Source organism: Hyla sarda, unplaced genomic scaffold, assembly GCF_029499605.1.
Source record: "Hyla sarda isolate aHylSar1 unplaced genomic scaffold, aHylSar1.hap1 scaffold_799, whole genome shotgun sequence".
In the NCBI taxonomy this organism is placed as follows: domain Eukaryota; kingdom Metazoa; phylum Chordata; class Amphibia; order Anura; family Hylidae; genus Hyla; species Hyla sarda.
In genome coordinates this window covers 111,402-134,622 of record NW_026610824.1, presented here as the reverse complement: position 1 = coordinate 134,622, position 23,221 = coordinate 111,402, and the positions used below count along the sequence as shown (strand labels likewise).

Here is a 23,221-nt window from a genome sequence, read left to right as displayed (position 1 = left end):
CTCAATACCACTGACATCACTAGGTGTAAACAACATCTCTCCTTTGCTGTGTATGTGACTATGGAGCTGTTTGGTGATGTCGTCTATTATGGCCTTCATAGAAGCAACAGGAGATTGTTGCATCCATCTAGAACCCTCAGAACTACAGTGCTATGATGTCACTCACTTCCACAGGCCTTGCAGAGTGTAAACAACAACAACCCAGCTTTGTTGTGTATGTAACCATAGGGATTTGTGATGTCACCTAGAACCTTCACAGCAGCGACAGCTTTATGAGGAGCATCAGCACTGCTCTGCCTGAGCAGAACCATCACCGCCATAGGTTGTCAAATAACCCGGGTTTAACCCACACAGGTAAGTCCAATGGGGTGCAGGCATGTCCTCTATGCTTACAGCTTCCCGTGGGTGTTGGTTTGATACCGTTTGGGGACAGCCAAGGAGGCATCTGCAGGCAACAAAGGTAGGTGTGTGCTTGTGTGTGTGTTTCCTATGCAGATCCTAAGCCCAGTGTCACATGCAAGTAGGAGGAGTAAGAAGGGTTCCTGGCAAATCCGGGTTATGGATTGCATTTAAAAAGGCCCCGTGGGAGTGCAATGGGCCCCTGTCTTGCTGCTTAGCAATAATGGTATGGGTTTAGGTTCTGCTGTGTGTACTGGTGGTTGACTGCCCCCCAGCCCAGAGTGTGCATGGAAAATTGTCTGGCAGCCTCCCTGACAGCAAGCAGTGATAGTGCCCATGAAGGGGACCTTGTTGGGCCCGCCCCTTTCACGGTTATCGCTTCTCGGCCTTTTGGCTAAGATCAAGTGTAGTATCTGTTCTTATCAGTTTAATATCTGATACGTCCCCTATCTGGGGACCATATATTAAATGGATTTTTGAGAACGGGGGCCGATTTCGAAGCTTGCTTCCGTCGCCCTATGCATTGACCCGATATGGCAGTATCTTCGGGTACAGTGCACCACCCCCTTACAGGGTTAAAAAGAAAGATTCCTACTTTCATTGCTACCTGCTTGCTGGCTAGCCAGCTAGCCAGCCCTGTGGGCCTTGCTGCTGCTGCTGCTGCTGCTGCTGCTGCAGCCAAAAAACAAAAGGTGGTGCTGCTGCTGCTTCTGCTTCTGCTTGTGTCTGGCCGCTGTTGGAGCGTCCAGGCACAGGACTTCTGCTGCTGCTGACTAAATGGCCTCCTTAATTGGATCATTTGAGTAGCCAGCACACCTGTGCAGGTAGGGCATGACATGATAGGCAGCTGCCTTGATAGCGGGTGGGTGCTGAATGTTCCTAATTGACAAAATAAGATTAATGCTTATGAAGAAATATAAAATCTCATCCCTTCCCCAATATCGCGCCACACCCCTACCCCTTAATTCCCTGGTTGAACTTGATGGACATATGTCTTTTTTCGACCGTACTAACTATGTAACTATGTAACATAACATGGGGGGGGGGGGTCTCCTGGCTGTTCACACAGGTGTGTCATTGCTGTACATTGACCATGCATTGCTTCTGTGGTATTGCAAAGGCAAAGACAAATGCTTCCAGCCATCCATTGCACTAATGGATTGGTCATCAGCTGGCTGTCTATGTCCCGCATCAATATAGACCAAAGTACAGAGGGTTAGGCTATGCTATTGTGCACCTACCTGATGCATCAGAAGGTGCGAGGCCCTTGCTAAATTCTGTGCACAGACTTTGAGATCTATGCTTTAGACTGTATCTAAACCTGCTCCAACATGGACTGACATTCTGGCCTACTTTCAGCCGATGCGACTTGTCTGTCGCTGAACAGTCGCTTTTTATGTATTCAGCACCTATGTATAATGTTGTAAAAATGCTCTAGAAGCTAAAGTCGCAGAAATGTCACACATATTTGGCCTGCAACTTTCTGTGCGACAAATTCAGACAGGAAAAATCAGTATAAATCCTTAGAAAATTATCCCCCAGTGTCTCCATCTGCTGGCGGTATTGAATAAGCATTGCTGCACTGATGGGGTATGCATTAGACGAAAAAAAAGAAGAAAAAGAAGAATAATACGCCCAGAAAAGAGGCGAAAAGGAGAAAAACGTAAAAAAACGTGAAAAAAAAGTAAGAGGAAGAGAAGGGAAAAAAAGGTGGAAATGGGTTTAAAAGTGATTTCGGCGGAGAAATATATATATATATATATATATATATATATATATATATATATATATATATATATATATATATACGCGCACACACACACATATATATAAACGTATTCTCCGTTGAGATATTGCAGCCGCTGCTGTGTCCAGGCCCAGGAGCCTTAGCACTGTGCTGTGATGTCACTCAATACCACTGACATCACTAGGTGTAAACAACATCTCTCCTTTGCTGTGTATGTGACTATGGAGCTGTTTGGTGATGTCGTCTATTATGGCCTTCATAGAAGCAACAGGAGATTGTTGCATCCATCTTGAACCCTCAGAACTACAGTGCTATGATGTCACTCACTTCCACAGGCCTTGCAGAGTGTAAACAACAACAACCCAGCTTTGTTGTGTATGTAACCATAGGGATTTGTGATGTCACCTAGAACCTTCACAGCAGCGACAGCTTTATGAGGAGCATCAGCACTGCTCTGCCTGAGCAGAACCATCACCGCCATAGGTTGTCAAATAACCCGGGTTTAACCCACACAGGTAAGTCCAATGGGGTGCAGGCATGTCCTCTATGCTTACAGCTTCCCGTGGGTGTTGGTTTGATACCGTTTGGGGACAGCCAAGGAGGCATCTGCAGGCAACAAAGGTAGGTGTGTGCTTGTGTGTGTGTTTCCTATGCAGATCCTAAGCCCAGTGTCACATGCAAGTAGGAGGAGTAAGAAGGGTTCCTGGCAAATCCGGGTTATGGATTGCATTTAAAAAGGCCCCGTGGGAGTGCAATGGGCCCCTGTCTTGCTGCTTAGCAATAATGGTATGGGTTTAGGTTCTGCTGTGTGTACTGGTGGTTGACTGCCCCCCAGCCCAGAGTGTGCATGGAAAATTGTCTGGCAGCCTCCCTGACAGCAAGCAGTGATAGTGCCCATGAAGGGGACCTTGTTGGGCCCGCCCCTTTCACGGTTATCGCTTCTCGGCCTTTTGGCTAAGATCAAGTGTAGTATCTGTTCTTATCAGTTTAATATCTGATACGTCCCCTATCTGGGGACCATATATTAAATGGATTTTTGAGAACGGGGGCCGATTTCGAAGCTTGCTTCCGTCGCCCTATGCATTGACCCGATATGGCAGTATCTTCGGGTACAGTGCACCACCCCCTTACAGGGTTAAAAAGAAAGATTCCTACTTTCATTGCTACCTGCTTGCTGGCTAGCCAGCTAGCCAGCCCTGTGGGCCTTGCTGCTGCTGCTGCTGCAGCCAAAAAACAAAAGGTGGTGCTGCTGCTGCTTCTGCTTCTGCTTGTGTCTGGCCGCTGTTGGAGCGTCCAGGCACAGGACTTCTGCTGCTGCTGACTAAATGGCCTCCTTAATTGGATCATTTGAGTAGCCAGCACACCTGTGCAGGTAGGGCATGACATGATAGGCAGCTGCCTTGATAGCGGGTGGGTGCTGAATGTTCCTAATTGACAAAATAAGATTAATGCTTATGAAGAAATATAAAATCTCATCCCTTCCCCAATATCGCGCCACACCCCTACCCCTTAATTCCCTGGTTGAACTTGATGGACATATGTCTTTTTTCGACCGTACTAACTATGTAACTATGTAACATAACATGGGGGGGGGGGTCTCCTGGCTGTTCACACAGGTGTGTCATTGCTGTACATTGACCATGCATTGCTTCTGTGGTATTGCAAAGGCAAAGACAAATGCTTCCAGCCATCCATTGCACTAATGGATTGGTCATCAGCTGGCTGTCTATGTCCCGCATCAATATAGACCAAAGTACAGAGGGTTAGGCTATGCTATTGTGCACCTACCTGATGCATCAGAAGGTGCGAGGCCCTTGCTAAATTCTGTGCACAGACTTTGAGATCTATGCTTTAGACTGTATCTAAACCTGCTCCAACATGGACTGACATTCTGGCCTACTTTCAGCCGATGCGACTTGTCTGTCGCTGAACAGTCGCTTTTTATGTATTCAGCACCTATGTATAATGTTGTAAAAATGCTCTAGAAGCTAAAGTCGCAGAAATGTCACACATATTTGGCCTGCAACTTTCTGTGCGACAAATTCAGACAGGAAAAATCAGTATAAATCCTTAGAAAATTATCCCCCAGTGTCTCCATCTGCTGGCGGTATTGAATAAGCATTGCTGCACTGATGGGGTATGCATTAGACGAAAAAAAAGAAGAAAAAGAAGAATAATACGCCCAGAAAAGAGGCGAAAAGGAGAAAAACGTAAAAAAACGTGAAAAAAAAGTAAGAGGAAGAGAAGGGAAAAAAAGGTGGAAATGGGTTTAAAAGTGATTTCGGCGGAGAAATATATATATATATATATATATATATATATATACGCGCACACACACACATATATATAAACGTATTATCCGTTGAGATATTGCAGCCGCTGCTGTGTCCAGGCCCAGGAGCCTTAGCACTGTGCTGTGATGTCACTCAATACCACTGACATCACTAGGTGTAAACAACATCTCTCCTTTGCTGTGTATGTGACTATGGAGCTGTTTGGTGATGTCGTCTATTATGGCCTTCATAGAAGCAACAGGAGATTGTTGCATCCATCTAGAACCCTCAGAACTACAGTGCTATGATGTCACTCACTTCCACAGGCCTTGCAGAGTGTAAACAACAACAACCCAGCTTTGTTGTGTATGTAACCATAGGGATTTGTGATGTCACCTAGAACCTTCACAGCAGCGACAGCTTTATGAGGAGCATCAGCACTGCTCTGCCTGAGCAGAACCATCACCGCCATAGGTTGTCAAATAACCCGGGTTTAACCCACACAGGTAAGTCCAATGGGGTGCAGGCATGTCCTCTATGCTTACAGCTTCCCGTGGGTGTTGGTTTGATACCGTTTGGGGACAGCCAAGGAGGCATCTGCAGGCAACAAAGGTAGGTGTGTGCTTGTGTGTGTGTTTCCTATGCAGATCCTAAGCCCAGTGTCACATGCAAGTAGGAGGAGTAAGAAGGGTTCCTGGCAAATCCGGGTTATGGATTGCATTTAAAAAGGCCCCGTGGGAGTGCAATGGGCCCCTGTCTTGCTGCTTAGCAATAATGGTATGGGTTTAGGTTCTGCTGTGTGTACTGGTGGTTGACTGCCCCCCAGCCCAGAGTGTGCATGGAAAATTGTCTGGCAGCCTCCCTGACAGCAAGCAGTGATAGTGCCCATGAAGGGGACCTTGTTGGGCCCGCCCCTTTCACGGTTATCGCTTCTCGGCCTTTTGGCTAAGATCAAGTGTAGTATCTGTTCTTATCAGTTTAATATCTGATACGTCCCCTATCTGGGGACCATATATTAAATGGATTTTTGAGAACGGGGGCCGATTTCGAAGCTTGCTTCCGTCGCCCTATGCATTGACCCGATATGGCAGTATCTTCGGGTACAGTGCACCACCCCCTTACAGGGTTAAAAAGAAAGATTCCTACTTTCATTGCTACCTGCTTGCTGGCTAGCCAGCTAGCCAGCCCTGTGGGCCTTGCTGCTGCTGCTGCTGCAGCCAAAAAAAAAAGGTGGTGCTGCTGCTGCTTCTGCTTCTGCTTGTGTCTGGCCGCTGTTGGAGCGTCCAGGCACAGGACTTCTGCTGCTGCTGACTAAATGGCCTCCTTAATTGGATCATTTGAGTAGCCAGCACACCTGTGCAGGTAGGGCATGACATGATAGGCAGCTGCCTTGATAGCGGGTGGGTGCTGAATGTTCCTAATTGACAAAATAAGATTAATGCTTATGAAGAAATATAAAATCTCATCCCTTCCCCAATATCGCGCCACACCCCTACCCCTTAATTCCCTGGTTGAACTTGATGGACATATGTCTTTTTTCGACCGTACTAACTATGTAACTATGTAACATAACATGGGGGGGGGGGGGGTCTCCTGGCTGTTCACACAGGTGTGTCATTGCTGTACATTGACCATGCATTGCTTCTGTGGTATTGCAAAGGCAAAGACAAATGCTTCCAGCCATCCATTGCACTAATGGATTGGTCATCAGCTGGCTGTCTATGTCCCGCATCAATATAGACCAAAGTACAGAGGGTTAGGCTATGCTATTGTGCACCTACCTGATGCATCAGAAGGTGCGAGGCCCTTGCTAAATTCTGTGCACAGACTTTGAGATCTATGCTTTAGACTGTATCTAAACCTGCTCCAACATGGACTGACATTCTGGCCTACTTTCAGCCGATGCGACTTGTCTGTCGCTGAACAGTCGCTTTTTATGTATTCAGCACCTATGTATAATGTTGTAAAAATGCTCTAGAAGCTAAAGTCGCAGAAATGTCACACATATTTGGCCTGCAACTTTCTGTGCGACAAATTCAGACAGGAAAAATCAGTATAAATCCTTAGAAAATTATCCCCCAGTGTCTCCATCTGCTGGCGGTATTGAATAAGCATTGCTGCACTGATGGGGTATGCATTAGACGAAAAAAAAGAAGAAAAAGAAGAATAATACGCCCAGAAAAGAGGCGAAAAGGAGAAAAACGTAAAAAAACGTGAAAAAAAAGTAAGAGGAAGAGAAGGGAAAAAAAGGTGGAAATGGGTTTAAAAGTGATTTCGGCGGAGAAATATATATATATATATATATATATATATATATATATATATATATATATATATATACGCGCACACACACACATATATATAAACGTATTCTCCGTTGAGATATTGCAGCCGCTGCTGTGTCCAGGCCCAGGAGCCTTAGCACTGTGCTGTGATGTCACTCAATACCACTGACATCACTAGGTGTAAACAACATCTCTCCTTTGCTGTGTATGTGACTATGGAGCTGTTTGGTGATGTCGTCTATTATGGCCTTCATAGAAGCAACAGGAGATTGTTGCATCCATCTAGAACCCTCAGAACTACAGTGCTATGATGTCACTCACTTCCACAGGCCTTGCAGAGTGTAAACAACAACAACCCAGCTTTGTTGTGTATGTAACCATAGGGATTTGTGATGTCACCTAGAACCTTCACAGCAGCGACAGCTTTATGAGGAGCATCAGCACTGCTCTGCCTGAGCAGAACCATCACCGCCATAGGTTGTCAAATAACCCGGGTTTAACCCACACAGGTAAGTCCAATGGGGTGCAGGCATGTCCTCTATGCTTACAGCTTCCCGTGGGTGTTGGTTTGATACCGTTTGGGGACAGCCAAGGAGGCATCTGCAGGCAACAAAGGTAGGTGTGTGCTTGTGTGTGTGTTTCCTATGCAGATCCTAAGCCCAGTGTCACATGCAAGTAGGAGGAGTAAGAAGGGTTCCTGGCAAATCCGGGTTATGGATTGCATTTAAAAAGGCCCCGTGGGAGTGCAATGGGCCCCTGTCTTGCTGCTTAGCAATAATGGTATGGGTTTAGGTTCTGCTGTGTGTACTGGTGGTTGACTGCCCCCCAGCCCAGAGTGTGCATGGAAAATTGTCTGGCAGCCTCCCTGACAGCAAGCAGTGATAGTGCCCATGAAGGGGACCTTGTTGGGCCCGCCCCTTTCACGGTTATCGCTTCTCGGCCTTTTGGCTAAGATCAAGTGTAGTATCTGTTCTTATCAGTTTAATATCTGATACGTCCCCTATCTGGGGACCATATATTAAATGGATTTTTGAGAACGGGGGCCGATTTCGAAGCTTGCTTCCGTCGCCCTATGCATTGACCCGATATGGCAGTATCTTCGGGTACAGTGCACCACCCCCTTACAGGGTTAAAAAGAAAGATTCCTACTTTCATTGCTACCTGCTTGCTGGCTAGCCAGCTAGCCAGCCCTGTGGGCCTTGCTGCTGCTGCTGCTGCAGCCAAAAAACAAAAGGTGGTGCTGCTGCTGCTTCTGCTTCTGCTTGTGTCTGGCCGCTGTTGGAGCGTCCAGGCACAGGACTTCTGCTGCTGCTGACTAAATGGCCTCCTTAATTGGATCATTTGAGTAGCCAGCACACCTGTGCAGGTAGGGCATGACATGATAGGCAGCTGCCTTGATAGCGGGTGGGTGCTGAATGTTCCTAATTGACAAAATAAGATTAATGCTTATGAAGAAATATAAAATCTCATCCCTTCCCCAATATCGCGCCACACCCCTACCCCTTAATTCCCTGGTTGAACTTGATGGACATATGTCTTTTTTCGACCGTACTAACTATGTAACTATGTAACATAACATGGGGGGGGGGGGGGTCTCCTGGCTGTTCACACAGGTGTGTCATTGCTGTACATTGACCATGCATTGCTTCTGTGGTATTGCAAAGGCAAAGACAAATGCTTCCAGCCATCCATTGCACTAATGGATTGGTCATCAGCTGGCTGTCTATGTCCCGCATCAATATAGACCAAAGTACAGAGGGTTAGGCTATGCTATTGTGCACCTACCTGATGCATCAGAAGGTGCGAGGCCCTTGCTAAATTCTGTGCACAGACTTTGAGATCTATGCTTTAGACTGTATCTAAACCTGCTCCAACATGGACTGACATTCTGGCCTACTTTCAGCCGATGCGACTTGTCTGTCGCTGAACAGTCGCTTTTTATGTATTCAGCACCTATGTATAATGTTGTAAAAATGCTCTAGAAGCTAAAGTCGCAGAAATGTCACACATATTTGGCCTGCAACTTTCTGTGCGACAAATTCAGACAGGAAAAATCAGTATAAATCCTTAGAAAATTATCCCCCAGTGTCTCCATCTGCTGGCGGTATTGAATAAGCATTGCTGCACTGATGGGGTATGCATTAGACGAAAAAAAAGAAGAAAAAGAAGAATAATACGCCCAGAAAAGAGGCAAAAAGGAGAAAAACGTAAAAAAACGTGAAAAAAAAGTAAGAGGAAGAGAAGGGAAAAAAAGGTGGAAATGGGTTTAAAAGTGATTTCGGCGGAGAAATATATATATATATATATATATATATATATATATATATATATACGCGCACACACACACATATATATAAACGTATTCTCCGTTGAGATATTGCAGCCGCTGCTGTGTCCAGGCCCAGGAGCCTTAGCACTGTGCTGTGATGTCACTCAATACCACTGACATCACTAGGTGTAAACAACATCTCTCCTTTGCTGTGTATGTGACTATGGAGCTGTTTGGTGATGTCGTCTATTATGGCCTTCATAGAAGCAACAGGAGATTGTTGCATCCATCTAGAACCCTCAGAACTACAGTGCTATGATGTCACTCACTTCCACAGGCCTTGCAGAGTGTAAACAACAACAACCCAGCTTTGTTGTGTATGTAACCATAGGGATTTGTGATGTCACCTAGAACCTTCACAGCAGCGACAGCTTTATGAGGAGCATCAGCACTGCTCTGCCTGAGCAGAACCATCACCGCCATAGGTTGTCAAATAACCCGGGTTTAACCCACACAGGTAAGTCCAATGGGGTGCAGGCATGTCCTCTATGCTTACAGCTTCCCGTGGGTGTTGGTTTGATACCGTTTGGGGACAGCCAAGGAGGCATCTGCAGGCAACAAAGGTAGGTGTGTGCTTGTGTGTGTGTTTCCTATGCAGATCCTAAGCCCAGTGTCACATGCAAGTAGGAGGAGTAAGAAGGGTTCCTGGCAAATCCGGGTTATGGATTGCATTTAAAAAGGCCCCGTGGGAGTGCAATGGGCCCCTGTCTTGCTGCTTAGCAATAATGGTATGGGTTTAGGTTCTGCTGTGTGTACTGGTGGTTGACTGCCCCCCAGCCCAGAGTGTGCATGGAAAATTGTCTGGCAGCCTCCCTGACAGCAAGCAGTGATAGTGCCCATGAAGGGGACCTTGTTGGGCCCGCCCCTTTCACGGTTATCGCTTCTCGGCCTTTTGGCTAAGATCAAGTGTAGTATCTGTTCTTATCAGTTTAATATCTGATACGTCCCCTATCTGGGGACCATATATTAAATGGATTTTTGAGAACGGGGGCCGATTTCGAAGCTTGCTTCCGTCGCCCTATGCATTGACCCGATATGGCAGTATCTTCGGGTACAGTGCACCACCCCCTTACAGGGTTAAAAAGAAAGATTCCTACTTTCATTGCTACCTGCTTGCTGGCTAGCCAGCTAGCCAGCCCTGTGGGCCTTGCTGCTGCTGCTGCTGCTGCTGCTGCAGCCAAAAAACAAAAGGTGGTGCTGCTGCTGCTTCTGCTTCTGCTTGTGTCTGGCCGCTGTTGGAGCGTCCAGGCACAGGACTTCTGCTGCTGCTGACTAAATGGCCTCCTTAATTGGATCATTTGAGTAGCCAGCACACCTGTGCAGGTAGGGCATGACATGATAGGCAGCTGCCTTGATAGCGGGTGGGTGCTGAATGTTCCTAATTGACAAAATAAGATTAATGCTTATGAAGAAATATAAAATCTCATCCCTTCCCCAATATCGCGCCACACCCCTACCCCTTAATTCCCTGGTTGAACTTGATGGACATATGTCTTTTTTCGACCGTACTAACTATGTAACTATGTAACATAACATGGGGGGGGGGGGTCTCCTGGCTGTTCACACAGGTGTGTCATTGCTGTACATTGACCATGCATTGCTTCTGTGGTATTGCAAAGGCAAAGACAAATGCTTCCAGCCATCCATTGCACTAATGGATTGGTCATCAGCTGGCTGTCTATGTCCCGCATCAATATAGACCAAAGTACAGAGGGTTAGGCTATGCTATTGTGCACCTACCTGATGCATCAGAAGGTGCGAGGCCCTTGCTAAATTCTGTGCACAGACTTTGAGATCTATGCTTTAGACTGTATCTAAACCTGCTCCAACATGGACTGACATTCTGGCCTACTTTCAGCCGATGCGACTTGTCTGTCGCTGAACAGTCGCTTTTTATGTATTCAGCACCTATGTATAATGTTGTAAAAATGCTCTAGAAGCTAAAGTCGCAGAAATGTCACACATATTTGGCCTGCAACTTTCTGTGCGACAAATTCAGACAGGAAAAATCAGTATAAATCCTTAGAAAATTATCCCCCAGTGTCTCCATCTGCTGGCGGTATTGAATAAGCATTGCTGCACTGATGGGGTATGCATTAGACGAAAAAAAAGAAGAAAAAGAAGAATAATAGGCCCAGAAAAGAGGCGAAAAGGAGAAAAACGTAAAAAAACGTGAAAAAAAAGTAAGAGGAAGAGAAGGGAAAAAAAGGTGGAAATGGGTTTAAAAGTGATTTCGGCGGAGAAATATATATATATATATATATATATATATATATATATATATATATATATATATATACGCGCACACACACACATATATATAAACGTATTCTCCGTTGAGATATTGCAGCCGCTGCTGTGTCCAGGCCCAGGAGCCTTAGCACTGTGCTGTGATGTCACTCAATACCACTGACATCACTAGGTGTAAACAACATCTCTCCTTTGCTGTGTATGTGACTATGGAGCTGTTTGGTGATGTCGTCTATTATGGCCTTCATAGAAGCAACAGGAGATTGTTGCATCCATCTTGAACCCTCAGAACTACAGTGCTATGATGTCACTCACTTCCACAGGCCTTGCAGAGTGTAAACAACAACAACCCAGCTTTGTTGTGTATGTAACCATAGGGATTTGTGATGTCACCTAGAACCTTCACAGCAGCGACAGCTTTATGAGGAGCATCAGCACTGCTCTGCCTGAGCAGAACCATCACCGCCATAGGTTGTCAAATAACCCGGGTTTAACCCACACAGGTAAGTCCAATGGGGTGCAGGCATGTCCTCTATGCTTACAGCTTCCCGTGGGTGTTGGTTTGATACCGTTTGGGGACAGCCAAGGAGGCATCTGCAGGCAACAAAGGTAGGTGTGTGCTTGTGTGTGTGTTTCCTATGCAGATCCTAAGCCCAGTGTCACATGCAAGTAGGAGGAGTAAGAAGGGTTCCTGGCAAATCCGGGTTATGGATTGCATTTAAAAAGGCCCCGTGGGAGTGCAATGGGCCCCTGTCTTGCTGCTTAGCAATAATGGTATGGGTTTAGGTTCTGCTGTGTGTACTGGTGGTTGACTGCCCCCCAGCCCAGAGTGTGCATGGAAAATTGTCTGGCAGCCTCCCTGACAGCAAGCAGTGATAGTGCCCATGAAGGGGACCTTGTTGGGCCCGCCCCTTTCACGGTTATCGCTTCTCGGCCTTTTGGCTAAGATCAAGTGTAGTATCTGTTCTTATCAGTTTAATATCTGATACGTCCCCTATCTGGGGACCATATATTAAATGGATTTTTGAGAACGGGGGCCGATTTCGAAGCTTGCTTCCGTCGCCCTATGCATTGACCCGATATGGCAGTATCTTCGGGTACAGTGCACCACCCCCTTACAGGGTTAAAAAGAAAGATTCCTACTTTCATTGCTACCTGCTTGCTGGCTAGCCAGCTAGCCAGCCCTGTGGGCCTTGCTGCTGCTGCTGCTGCTGCAGCCAAAAAACAAAAGGTGGTGCTGCTGCTGCTTCTGCTTCTGCTTGTGTCTGGCCGCTGTTGGAGCGTCCAGGCACAGGACTTCTGCTGCTGCTGACTAAATGGCCTCCTTAATTGGATCATTTGAGTAGCCAGCACACCTGTGCAGGTAGGGCATGACATGATAGGCAGCTGCCTTGATAGCGGGTGGGTGCTGAATGTTCCTAATTGACAAAATAAGATTAATGCTTATGAAGAAATATAAAATCTCATCCCTTCCCCAATATCGCGCCACACCCCTACCCCTTAATTCCCTGGTTGAACTTGATGGACATATGTCTTTTTTCGACCGTACTAACTATGTAACTATGTAACATAACATGGGGGGGGGGGGTCTCCTGGCTGTTCACACAGGTGTGTCATTGCTGTACATTGACCATGCATTGCTTCTGTGGTATTGCAAAGGCAAAGACAAATGCTTCCAGCCATCCATTGCACTAATGGATTGGTCATCAGCTGGCTGTCTATGTCCCGCATCAATATAGACCAAAGTACAGAGGGTTAGGCTATGCTATTGTGCACCTACCTGATGCATCAGAAGGTGCGAGGCCCTTGCTAAATTCTGTGCACAGACTTTGAGATCTATGCTTTAGACTGTATCTAAACCTGCTCCAACATGGACTGACATTCTGGCCTACTTTCAGCCGATGCGACTTGTCTGTCGCTGAACAGTCGCTTTTTATGTATTCAGCACCTATGTATAATGTTGTAAAAATGCTCTAGAAGCTAAAGTCGCAGAAATGTCACACATATTTGGCCTGCAACTTTCTGTGCGACAAATTCAGACAGGAAAAATCAGTATAAATCCTTAGAAAATTATCCCCCAGTGTCTCCATCTGCTGGCGGTATTGAATAAGCATTGCTGCACTGATGGGGTATGCATTAGACGAAAAAAAAGAAGAAAAAGAAGAATAATACGCCCAGAAAAGAGGCGAAAAGGAGAAAAACGTAAAAAAACGTGAAAAAAAAGTAAGAGGAAGAGAAGGGAAAAAAATGTGGAAATGGGTTTAAAAGTGATTTCGGCGGAGAAATATATATATATATATATATATATATATATATATATATATACGCGCACACACACACATATATATAAACGTATTCTCCGTTGAGATATTGCAGCCGCTGCTGTGTCCAGGCCCAGGAGCCTTAGCACTGTGCTGTGATGTCACTCAATACCACTGACATCACTAGGTGTAAACAACATCTCTCCTTTGCTGTGTATGTGACTATGGAGCTGTTTGGTGATGTCGTCTATTATGGCCTTCATAGAAGCAACAGGAGATTGTTGCATCCATCTAGAACCCTCAGAACTACAGTGCTATGATGTCACTCACTTCCACAGGCCTTGCAGAGTGTAAACAACAACAACCCAGCTTTGTTGTGTATGTAACCATAGGGATTTGTGATGTCACCTAGAACCTTCACAGCAGCGACAGCTTTATGAGGAGCATCAGCACTGCTCTGCCTGAGCAGAACCATCACCGCCATAGGTTGTCAAATAACCCGGGTTTAACCCACACAGGTAAGTCCAATGGGGTGCAGGCATGTCCTCTATGCTTACAGCTTCCCGTGGGTGTTGGTTTGATACCGTTTGGGGACAGCCAAGGAGGCATCTGCAGGCAACAAAGGTAGGTGTGTGCTTGTGTGTGTGTTTCCTATGCAGATCCTAAGCCCAGTGTCACATGCAAGTAGGAGGAGTAAGAAGGGTTCCTGGCAAATCCGGGTTATGGATTGCATTTAAAAAGGCCCCGTGGGAGTGCAATGGGCCCCTGTCTTGCTGCTTAGCAATAATGGTATGGGTTTAGGTTCTGCTGTGTGTACTGGTGGTTGACTGCCCCCCAGCCCAGAGTGTGCATGGAAAATTGTCTGGCAGCCTCCCTGACAGCAAGCAGTGATAGTGCCCATGAAGGGGACCTTGTTGGGCCCGCCCCTTTCACGGTTATCGCTTCTCGGCCTTTTGGCTAAGATCAAGTGTAGTATCTGTTCTTATCAGTTTAATATCTGATACGTCCCCTATCTGGGGACCATATATTAAATGGATTTTTGAGAACGGGGGCCGATTTCGAAGCTTGCTTCCGTCGCCCTATGCATTGACCCGATATGGCAGTATCTTCGGGTACAGTGCACCACCCCCTTACAGGGTTAAAAAGAAAGATTCCTACTTTCATTGCTACCTGCTTGCTGGCTAGCCAGCTAGCCAGCCCTGTGGGCCTTGCTGCTGCTGCTGCTGCAGCCAAAAAACAAAAGGTGGTGCTGCTGCTGCTTCTGCTTCTGCTTGTGTCTGGCCGCTGTTGGAGCGTCCAGGCACAGGACTTCTGCTGCTGCTGACTAAATGGCCTCCTTAATTGGATCATTTGAGTAGCCAGCACACCTGTGCAGGTAGGGCATGACATGATAGGCAGCTGCCTTGATAGCGGGTGGGTGCTGAATGTTCCTAATTGACAAAATAAGATTAATGCTTATGAAGAAATATAAAATCTCATCCCTTCCCCAATATCGCGCCACACCCCTACCCCTTAATTCCCTGGTTGAACTTGATGGACATATGTCTTTTTTCGACCGTACTAACTATGTAACTATGTAACATAACATGGGGGGGGGGGGGGTCTCCTGGCTGTTCACACAGGTGTGTCATTGCTGTACATTGACCATGCATTGCTTCTGTGGTATTGCAAAGGCAAAGACAAATGCTTCCAGCCATCCATTGCACTAATGGATTGGTCATCAGCTGGCTGTCTATGTCCCGCATCAATATAGACCAAAGTACAGAGGGTTAGGCTATGCTATTGTGCACCTACCTGATGCATCAGAAGGTGCGAGGCCCTTGCTAAATTCTGTGCACAGACTTTGAGATCTATGCTTTAGACTGTATCTAAACCTGCTCCAACATGGACTGACATTCTGGCCTACTTTCAGCCGATGCGACTTGTCTGTCGCTGAACAGTCGCTTTTTATGTATTCAGCACCTATGTATAATGTTGTAAAAATGCTCTAGAAGCTAAAGTCGCAGAAATGTCACACATATTTGGCCTGCAACTTTCTGTGCGACAAATTCAGACAGGAAAAATCAGTATAAATCCTTAGAAAATTATCCCCCAGTGTCTCCATCTGCTGGCGGTATTGAATAAGCATTGCTGCACTGATGGGGTATGCATTAGACGAAAAAAAAGAAGAAAAAGAAGAATAATACGCCCAGAAAAGAGGCGAAAAGGAGAAAAACGTAAAAAAACGTGAAAAAAAAGTAAGAGGAAGAGAAGGGAAAAAAAGGTGGAAATGGGTTTAAAAGTGATTTCGGCGGAGAAATATATATATATATATATATATATATATATATATATATATATATACGCGCACACACACACATATATATAAACGTATTCTCCGTTGAGATATTGCAGCCGCTGCTGTGTCCAGGCCCAGGAGCCTTAGCACTGTGCTGTGATGTCACTCAATACCACTGACATCACTAGGTGTAAACAACATCTCTCCTTTGCTGTGTATGTGACTATGGAGCTGTTTGGTGATGTCGTCTATTATGGCCTTCATAGAAGCAACAGGAGATTGTTGCATCCATCTAGAACCCTCAGAACTACAGTGCTATGATGTCACTCACTTCCACAGGCCTTGCAGAGTGTAAACAACAACAACCCAGCTTTGTTGTGTATGTAACCATAGGGATTTGTGATGTCACCTAGAACCTTCACAGCAGCGACAGCTTTATGAGGAGCATCAGCACTGCTCTGCCTGAGCAGAACCATCACCGCCATAGGTTGTCAAATAACCCGGGTTTAACCCACACAGGTAAGTCCAATGGGGTGCAGGCATGTCCTCTATGCTTACAGCTTCCCGTGGGTGTTGGTTTGATACCGTTTGGGGACAGCCAAGGAGGCATCTGCAGGCAACAAAGGTAGGTGTGTGCTTGTGTGTGTGTTTCCTATGCAGATCCTAAGCCCAGTGTCACATGCAAGTAGGAGGAGTAAGAAGGGTTCCTGGCAAATCCGGGTTATGGATTGCATTTAAAAAGGCCCCGTGGGAGTGCAATGGGCCCCTGTCTTGCTGCTTAGCAATAATGGTATGGGTTTAGGTTCTGCTGTGTGTACTGGTGGTTGACTGCCCCCCAGCCCAGAGTGTGCATGGAAAATTGTCTGGCAGCCTCCCTGACAGCAAGCAGTGATAGTGCCCATGAAGGGGACCTTGTTGGGCCCGCCCCTTTCACGGTTATCGCTTCTCGGCCTTTTGGCTAAGATCAAGTGTAGTATCTGTTCTTATCAGTTTAATATCTGATACGTCCCCTATCTGGGGACCATATATTAAATGGATTTTTGAGAACGGGGGCCGATTTCGAAGCTTGCTTCCGTCGCCCTATGCATTGACCCGATATGGCAGTATCTTCGGGTACAGTGCACCACCCCCTTACAGGGTTAAAAAGAAAGATTCCTACTTTCATTGCTACCTGCTTGCTGGCTAGCCAGCTAGCCAGCCCTGTGGGCCTTGCTGCTGCTGCTGCTGCAGCCAAAAAACAAAAGGTGGTGCTGCTGCTGCTTCTGCTTCTGCTTGTGTCTGGCCGCTGTTGGAGCGTCCAGGCACAGGACTTCTGCTGCTGCTGACTAAATGGCCTCCTTAATTGGATCATTTGAGTAGCCAGCACACCTGTGCAGGTAGGGCATGACATGATAGGCAGCTGCCTTGATAGCGGGTGGGTGCTGAATGTTCCTAATTGACAAAATAAGATTAATGCTTATGAAGAAATATAAAATCTCATCCCTTCCCCAATATCGCGCCACACCCCTACCCCTTAATTCCCTGGTTGAACTTGATGGACATATGTCTTTTTTCGACCGTACTAACTATGTAACTATGTAACATAACATGGGGGGGGGGGGTCTCCTGGCTGTTCACACAGGTGTGTCATTGCTGTACATTGACCATGCATTGCTTCTGTGGTATTGCAAAGGCAAAGACAAATGCTTCCAGCCATCCATTGCACTAATGGATTGGTCATCAGCTGGCTGTCTATGTCCCGCATCAATATAGACCAAAGTACAGAGGGTTAGGCTATGCTATTGTGCACCTACCTGATGCATCAGAAGGTGCGAGGCCCTTGCTAAATTCTGTGCACAGACTTTGAGATCTATGCTTTAGACTGTATCTAAACCTGCTCCAACATGGACTGACATTCTGGCCTACTTTCAGCCGATGCGACTTGTCTGTCGCTGAACAGTCGCTTTTTATGTATTCAGCACCTATGTATAATGTTGTAAAAATGCTCTAGAAGCTAAAGTCGCAGAAATGTCACACATATTTGGCCTGCAACTTTCTGTGCGACAAATTCAGACAGGAAAAATCAGTATAAATCCTTAGAAAATTATCCCCCAGTGTCTCCATCTGCTGGCGGTATTGAATAAGCATTGCTGCACTGATGGGGTATGCATTAGACGAAAAAAAAGAAGAAAAAGAAGAATAATACGCCCAGAAAAGAGGCGAAAAGGAGAAAAACGTAAAAAAACGTGAAAAAAAAGTAAGAGGAAGAGAAGGGAAAAAAAGGTGGAAATGGGTTTAAAAGTGATTTCGGCGGAGAAATATATATATATATATATATATATATATATATATATATATATACGCGCACACACACACATATATATAAACGTATTCTCCGTTGAGATATTGCAGCCGCTGCTGTGTCCAGGCCCAGGAGCCTTAGCACTGTGCTGTGATGTCACTCAATACCACTGACATCACTAGGTGTAAACAACATCTCTCCTTTGCTGTGTATGTGACTATGGAGCTGTTTGGTGATGTCGTCTATTATGGCCTTCATAGAAGCAACAGGAGATTGTTGCATCCATCTAGAACCCTCAGAACTACAGTGCTATGATGTCACTCACTTCCACAGGCCTTGCAGAGTGTAAACAACAACAACCCAGCTTTGTTGTGTATGTAACCATAGGGATTTGTGATGTCACCTAGAACCTTCACAGCAGCGACAGCTTTATGAGGAGCATCAGCACTGCTCTGCCTGAGCAGAACCATCACCGCCATAGGTTGTCAAATAACCCGGGTTTAACCCACACAGGTAAGTCCAATGGGGTGCAGGCATGTCCTCTATGCTTACAGCTTCCCGTGGGTGTTGGTTTGATACCGTTTGGGGACAGCCAAGGAGGCATCTGCAGGCAACAAAGGTAGGTGTGTGCTTGTGTGTGTGTTTCCTATGCAGATCCTAAGCCCAGTGTCACATGCAAGTAGGAGGAGTAAGAAGGGTTCCTGGCAAATCCGGGTTATGGATTGCATTTAAAAAGGCCCCGTGGGAGTGCAATGGGCCCCTGTCTTGCTGCTTAGCAATAATGGTATGGGTTTAGGTTCTGCTGTGTGTACTGGTGGTTGACTGCCCCCCAGCCCAGAGTGTGCATGGAAAATTGTCTGGCAGCCTCCCTGACAGCAAGCAGTGATAGTGCCCATGAAGGGGACCTTGTTGGGCCCGCCCCTTTCACGGTTATCGCTTCTCGGCCTTTTGGCTAAGATCAAGTGTAGTATCTGTTCTTATCAGTTTAATATCTGATACGTCCCCTATCTGGGGACCATATATTAAATGGATTTTTGAGAACGGGGGCCGATTTCGAAGCTTGCTTCCGTCGCCCTATGCATTGACCCGATATGGCAGTATCTTCGGGTACAGTGCACCACCCCCTTACAGGGTTAAAAAGAAAGATTCCTACTTTCATTGCTACCTGCTTGCTGGCTAGCCAGCTAGCCAGCCCTGTGGGCCTTGCTGCTGCTGCTGCTGCAGCCAAAAAACAAAAGGTGGTGCTGCTGCTGCTTCTGCTTCTGCTTGTGTCTGGCCGCTGTTGGAGCGTCCAGGCACAGGACTTCTGCTGCTGCTGACTAAATGGCCTCCTTAATTGGATCATTTGAGTAGCCAGCACACCTGTGCAGGTAGGGCATGACATGATAGGCAGCTGCCTTGATAGCGGGTGGGTGCTGAATGTTCCTAATTGACAAAATAAGATTAATGCTTATGAAGAAATATAAAATCTCATCCCTTCCCCAATATCGCGCCACACCCCTACCCCTTAATTCCCTGGTTGAACTTGATGGACATATGTCTTTTTTCGACCGTACTAACTATGTAACTATGTAACATAACATGGGGGGGGGGGGTCTCCTGGCTGTTCACACAGGTGTGTCATTGCTGTACATTGACCATGCATTGCTTCTGTGGTATTGCAAAGGCAAAGACAAATGCTTCCAGCCATCCATTGCACTAATGGATTGGTCATCAGCTGGCTGTCTATGTCCCGCATCAATATAGACCAAAGTACAGAGGGTTAGGCTATGCTATTGTGCACCTACCTGATGCATCAGAAGGTGCGAGGCCCTTGCTAAATTCTGTGCACAGACTTTGAGATCTATGCTTTAGACTGTATCTAAACCTGCTCCAACATGGACTGACATTCTGGCCTACTTTCAGCCGATGCGACTTGTCTGTCGCTGAACAGTCGCTTTTTATGTATTCAGCACCTATGTATAATGTTGTAAAAATGCTCTAGAAGCTAAAGTCGCAGAAATGTCACACATATTTGGCCTGCAACTTTCTGTGCGACAAATTCAGACAGGAAAAATCAGTATAAATCCTTAGAAAATTATCCCCCAGTGTCTCCATCTGCTGGCGGTATTGAATAAGCATTGCTGCACTGATGGGGTATGCATTAGACGAAAAAAAAGAAGAAAAAGAAGAATAATACGCCCAGAAAAGAGGCGAAAAGGAGAAAAACGTAAAAAAACGTGAAAAAAAAGTAAGAGGAAGAGAAGGGAAAAAAAGGTGGAAATGGGTTTAAAAGTGATTTCGGCGGAGAAATATATATATATATATATATATATATATATATATATACGCGCACACACACACATATATATAAACGTATTCTCCGTTGAGATATTGCAGCCGCTGCTGTGTCCAGGCCCAGGAGCCTTAGCACTGTGCTGTGATGTCACTCAATACCACTGACATCACTAGGTGTAAACAACATCTCTCCTTTGCTGTGTATGTGACTATGGAGCTGTTTGGTGATGTCGTCTATTATGGCCTTCATAGAAGCAACAGGAGATTGTTGCATCCATCTAGAACCCTCAGAACTACAGTGCTATGATGTCACTCACTTCCACAGGCCTTGCAGAGTGTAAACAACAACAACCCAGCTTTGTTGTGTATGTAACCATAGGGATTTGTGATGTCACCTAGAACCTTCACAGCAGCGACAGCTTTATGAGGAGCATCAGCACTGCTCTGCCTGAGCAGAACCATCACCGCCATAGGTTGTCAAATAACCCGGGTTTAACCCACACAGGTAAGTCCAATGGGGTGCAGGCATGTCCTCTATGCTTACAGCTTCCCGTGGGTGTTGGTTTGATACCGTTTGGGGACAGCCAAGGAGGCATCTGCAGGCAACAAAGGTAGGTGTGTGCTTGTGTGTGTGTTTCCTATGCAGATCCTAAGCCCAGTGTCACATGCAAGTAGGAGGAGTAAGAAGGGTTCCTGGCAAATCCGGGTTATGGATTGCATTTAAAAAGGCCCCGTGGGAGTGCAATGGGCCCCTGTCTTGCTGCTTAGCAATAATGGTATGGGTTTAGGTTCTGCTGTGTGTACTGGTGGTTGACTGCCCCCCAGCCCAGAGTGTGCATGGAAAATTGTCTGGCAGCCTCCCTGACAGCAAGCAGTGATAGTGCCCATGAAGGGGACCTTGTTGGGCCCGCCCCTTTCACGGTTATCGCTTCTCGGCCTTTTGGCTAAGATCAAGTGTAGTATCTGTTCTTATCAGTTTAATATCTGATACGTCCCCTATCTGGGGACCATATATTAAATTGATTTTTGAGAACGGGGGCCGATTTCGAAGCTTGCTTCCGTCGCCCTATGCATTGACCCGATATGGCAGTATCTTCGGGTACAGTGCACCACCCCCTTACAGGGTTAAAAAGAAAGATTCCTACTTTCATTGCTACCTGCTTGCTGGCTAGCCAGCTAGCCAGCCCTGTGGGCCTTGCTGCTGCTGCTGCTGCAGCCAAAAAACAAAAGGTGGTGCTGCTGCTGCTGCTTCTGCTTCTGCTTGTGTCTGGCCGCTGTTGGAGCGTCCAGGCACAGGACTTCTGCTGCTGCTGACTAAATGGCCTCCTTAATTGGATCATTTGAGTAGCCAGCACACCTGTGCAGGTAGGGCATGACATGATAGGCAGCTGCCTTGATAGCGGGTGGGTGCTGAATGTTCCTAATTGACAAAATAAGATTAATGCTTATGAAGAAATATAAAATCTCATCCCTTCCCCAATATCGCGCCACACCCCTACCCCTTAATTCCCTGGTTGAACTTGATGGACATATGTCTTTTTTCGACCGTACTAACTATGTAACTATGTAACATAACATGGGGGGGGGGGGTCTCCTGGCTGTTCACACAGGTGTGTCATTGCTGTACATTGACCATGCATTGCTTCTGTGGTATTGCAAAGGCAAAGACAAATGCTTCCAGCCATCCATTGCACTAATGGATTGGTCATCAGCTGGCTGTCTATGTCCCGCATCAATATAGACCAAAGTACAGAGGGTTAGGCTATGCTATTGTGCACCTACCTGATGCATCAGAAGGTGCGAGGCCCTTGCTAAATTCTGTGCACAGACTTTGAGATCTATGCTTTAGACTGTATCTAAACCTGCTCCAACATGGACTGACATTCTGGCCTACTTTCAGCCGATGCGACTTGTCTGTCGCTGAACAGTCGCTTTTTATGTATTCAGCACCTATGTATAATGTTGTAAAAATGCTCTAGAAGCTAAAGTCGCAGAAATGTCACACATATTTGGCCTGCAACTTTCTGTGCGACAAATTCAGACAGGAAAAATCAGTATAAATCCTTAGAAAATTATCCCCCAGTGTCTCCATCTGCTGGCGGTATTGAATAAGCATTGCTGCACTGATGGGGTATGCATTAGACGAAAAAAAAGAAGAAAAAGAAGAATAATACGCCCAGAAAAGAGGCGAAAAGGAGAAAAACGTAAAAAAACGTGAAAAAAAAGTAAGAGGAAGAGAAGGGAAAAAAAGGTGGAAATGGGTTTAAAAGTGATTTCGGCGGAGAAATATATATATATATATATATATATATATATATATATATATACGCGCACACACACACATATATATAAACGTATTCTCCGTTGAGATATTGCAGCCGCTGCTGTGTCCAGGCCCAGGAGCCTTAGCACTGTGCTGTGATGTCACTCAATACCACTGACATCACTAGGTGTAAACAACATCTCTCCTTTGCTGTGTATGTGACTATGGAGCTGTTTGGTGATGTCGTCTATTATGGCCTTCATAGAAGCAACAGGAGATTGTTGCATCCATCTAGAACCCTCAGAACTACAGTGCTATGATGTCACTCACTTCCACAGGCCTTGCAGAGTGTAAACAACAACAACCCAGCTTTGTTGTGTATGTAACCATAGGGATTTGTGATGTCACCTAGAACCTTCACAGCAGCGACAGCTTTATGAGGAGCATCAGCACTGCTCTGCCTGAGCAGAACCATCACCGCCATAGGTTGTCAAATAACCCGGGTTTAACCCACACAGGTAAGTCCAATGGGGTGCAGGCATGTCCTCTATGCTTACAGCTTCCCGTGGGTGTTGGTT

The 23,221-nt window shown here is 46.1% G+C and overlaps 10 non-coding genes across 10 annotated transcripts; all 10 read left to right on the top strand.

Annotated features, from left to right (window-relative positions):
• The first annotated feature begins 773 nt into the window (after positions 1-773).
• Positions 774-964, top strand: LOC130346701 (U2 spliceosomal RNA). The gene has a single exon (XR_008884860.1). It is a non-coding gene; the product is annotated as a U2 spliceosomal RNA (small nuclear RNA).
• A 2,116-nt stretch (positions 965-3,080) lies between these two features.
• Positions 3,081-3,271, top strand: LOC130346700 (U2 spliceosomal RNA). Its single transcript, XR_008884859.1, has one exon. It is a non-coding gene; the product is annotated as a U2 spliceosomal RNA (small nuclear RNA).
• Positions 3,272-5,344: 2,073 nt separating this feature from the next.
• LOC130346699 (U2 spliceosomal RNA) lies at positions 5,345-5,535 on the top strand. Its single transcript, XR_008884858.1, has one exon. It is a non-coding gene; the product is annotated as a U2 spliceosomal RNA (small nuclear RNA).
• Positions 5,536-7,632: 2,097 nt separating this feature from the next.
• Positions 7,633-7,823, top strand: LOC130346698 (U2 spliceosomal RNA). The gene has a single exon (XR_008884857.1). It is a non-coding gene; the product is annotated as a U2 spliceosomal RNA (small nuclear RNA).
• A 2,086-nt stretch (positions 7,824-9,909) lies between these two features.
• LOC130346697 (U2 spliceosomal RNA) lies at positions 9,910-10,100 on the top strand. The gene has a single exon (XR_008884856.1). It is a non-coding gene; the product is annotated as a U2 spliceosomal RNA (small nuclear RNA).
• Positions 10,101-12,205: 2,105 nt separating this feature from the next.
• LOC130346696 (U2 spliceosomal RNA) lies at positions 12,206-12,396 on the top strand. The gene has a single exon (XR_008884855.1). It is a non-coding gene; the product is annotated as a U2 spliceosomal RNA (small nuclear RNA).
• A 2,085-nt stretch (positions 12,397-14,481) lies between these two features.
• LOC130346695 (U2 spliceosomal RNA) lies at positions 14,482-14,672 on the top strand. The gene has a single exon (XR_008884854.1). It is a non-coding gene; the product is annotated as a U2 spliceosomal RNA (small nuclear RNA).
• Positions 14,673-16,760: 2,088 nt separating this feature from the next.
• Positions 16,761-16,951, top strand: LOC130346692 (U2 spliceosomal RNA). Its single transcript, XR_008884852.1, has one exon. It is a non-coding gene; the product is annotated as a U2 spliceosomal RNA (small nuclear RNA).
• A 2,084-nt stretch (positions 16,952-19,035) lies between these two features.
• LOC130346691 (U2 spliceosomal RNA) lies at positions 19,036-19,226 on the top strand. The gene has a single exon (XR_008884851.1). It is a non-coding gene; the product is annotated as a U2 spliceosomal RNA (small nuclear RNA).
• Positions 19,227-21,304: 2,078 nt separating this feature from the next.
• On the top strand, positions 21,305-21,495 carry LOC130346641 (U2 spliceosomal RNA). The gene has a single exon (XR_008884808.1). It is a non-coding gene; the product is annotated as a U2 spliceosomal RNA (small nuclear RNA).
• Positions 21,496-23,221: the final 1,726 nt, after the last annotated feature.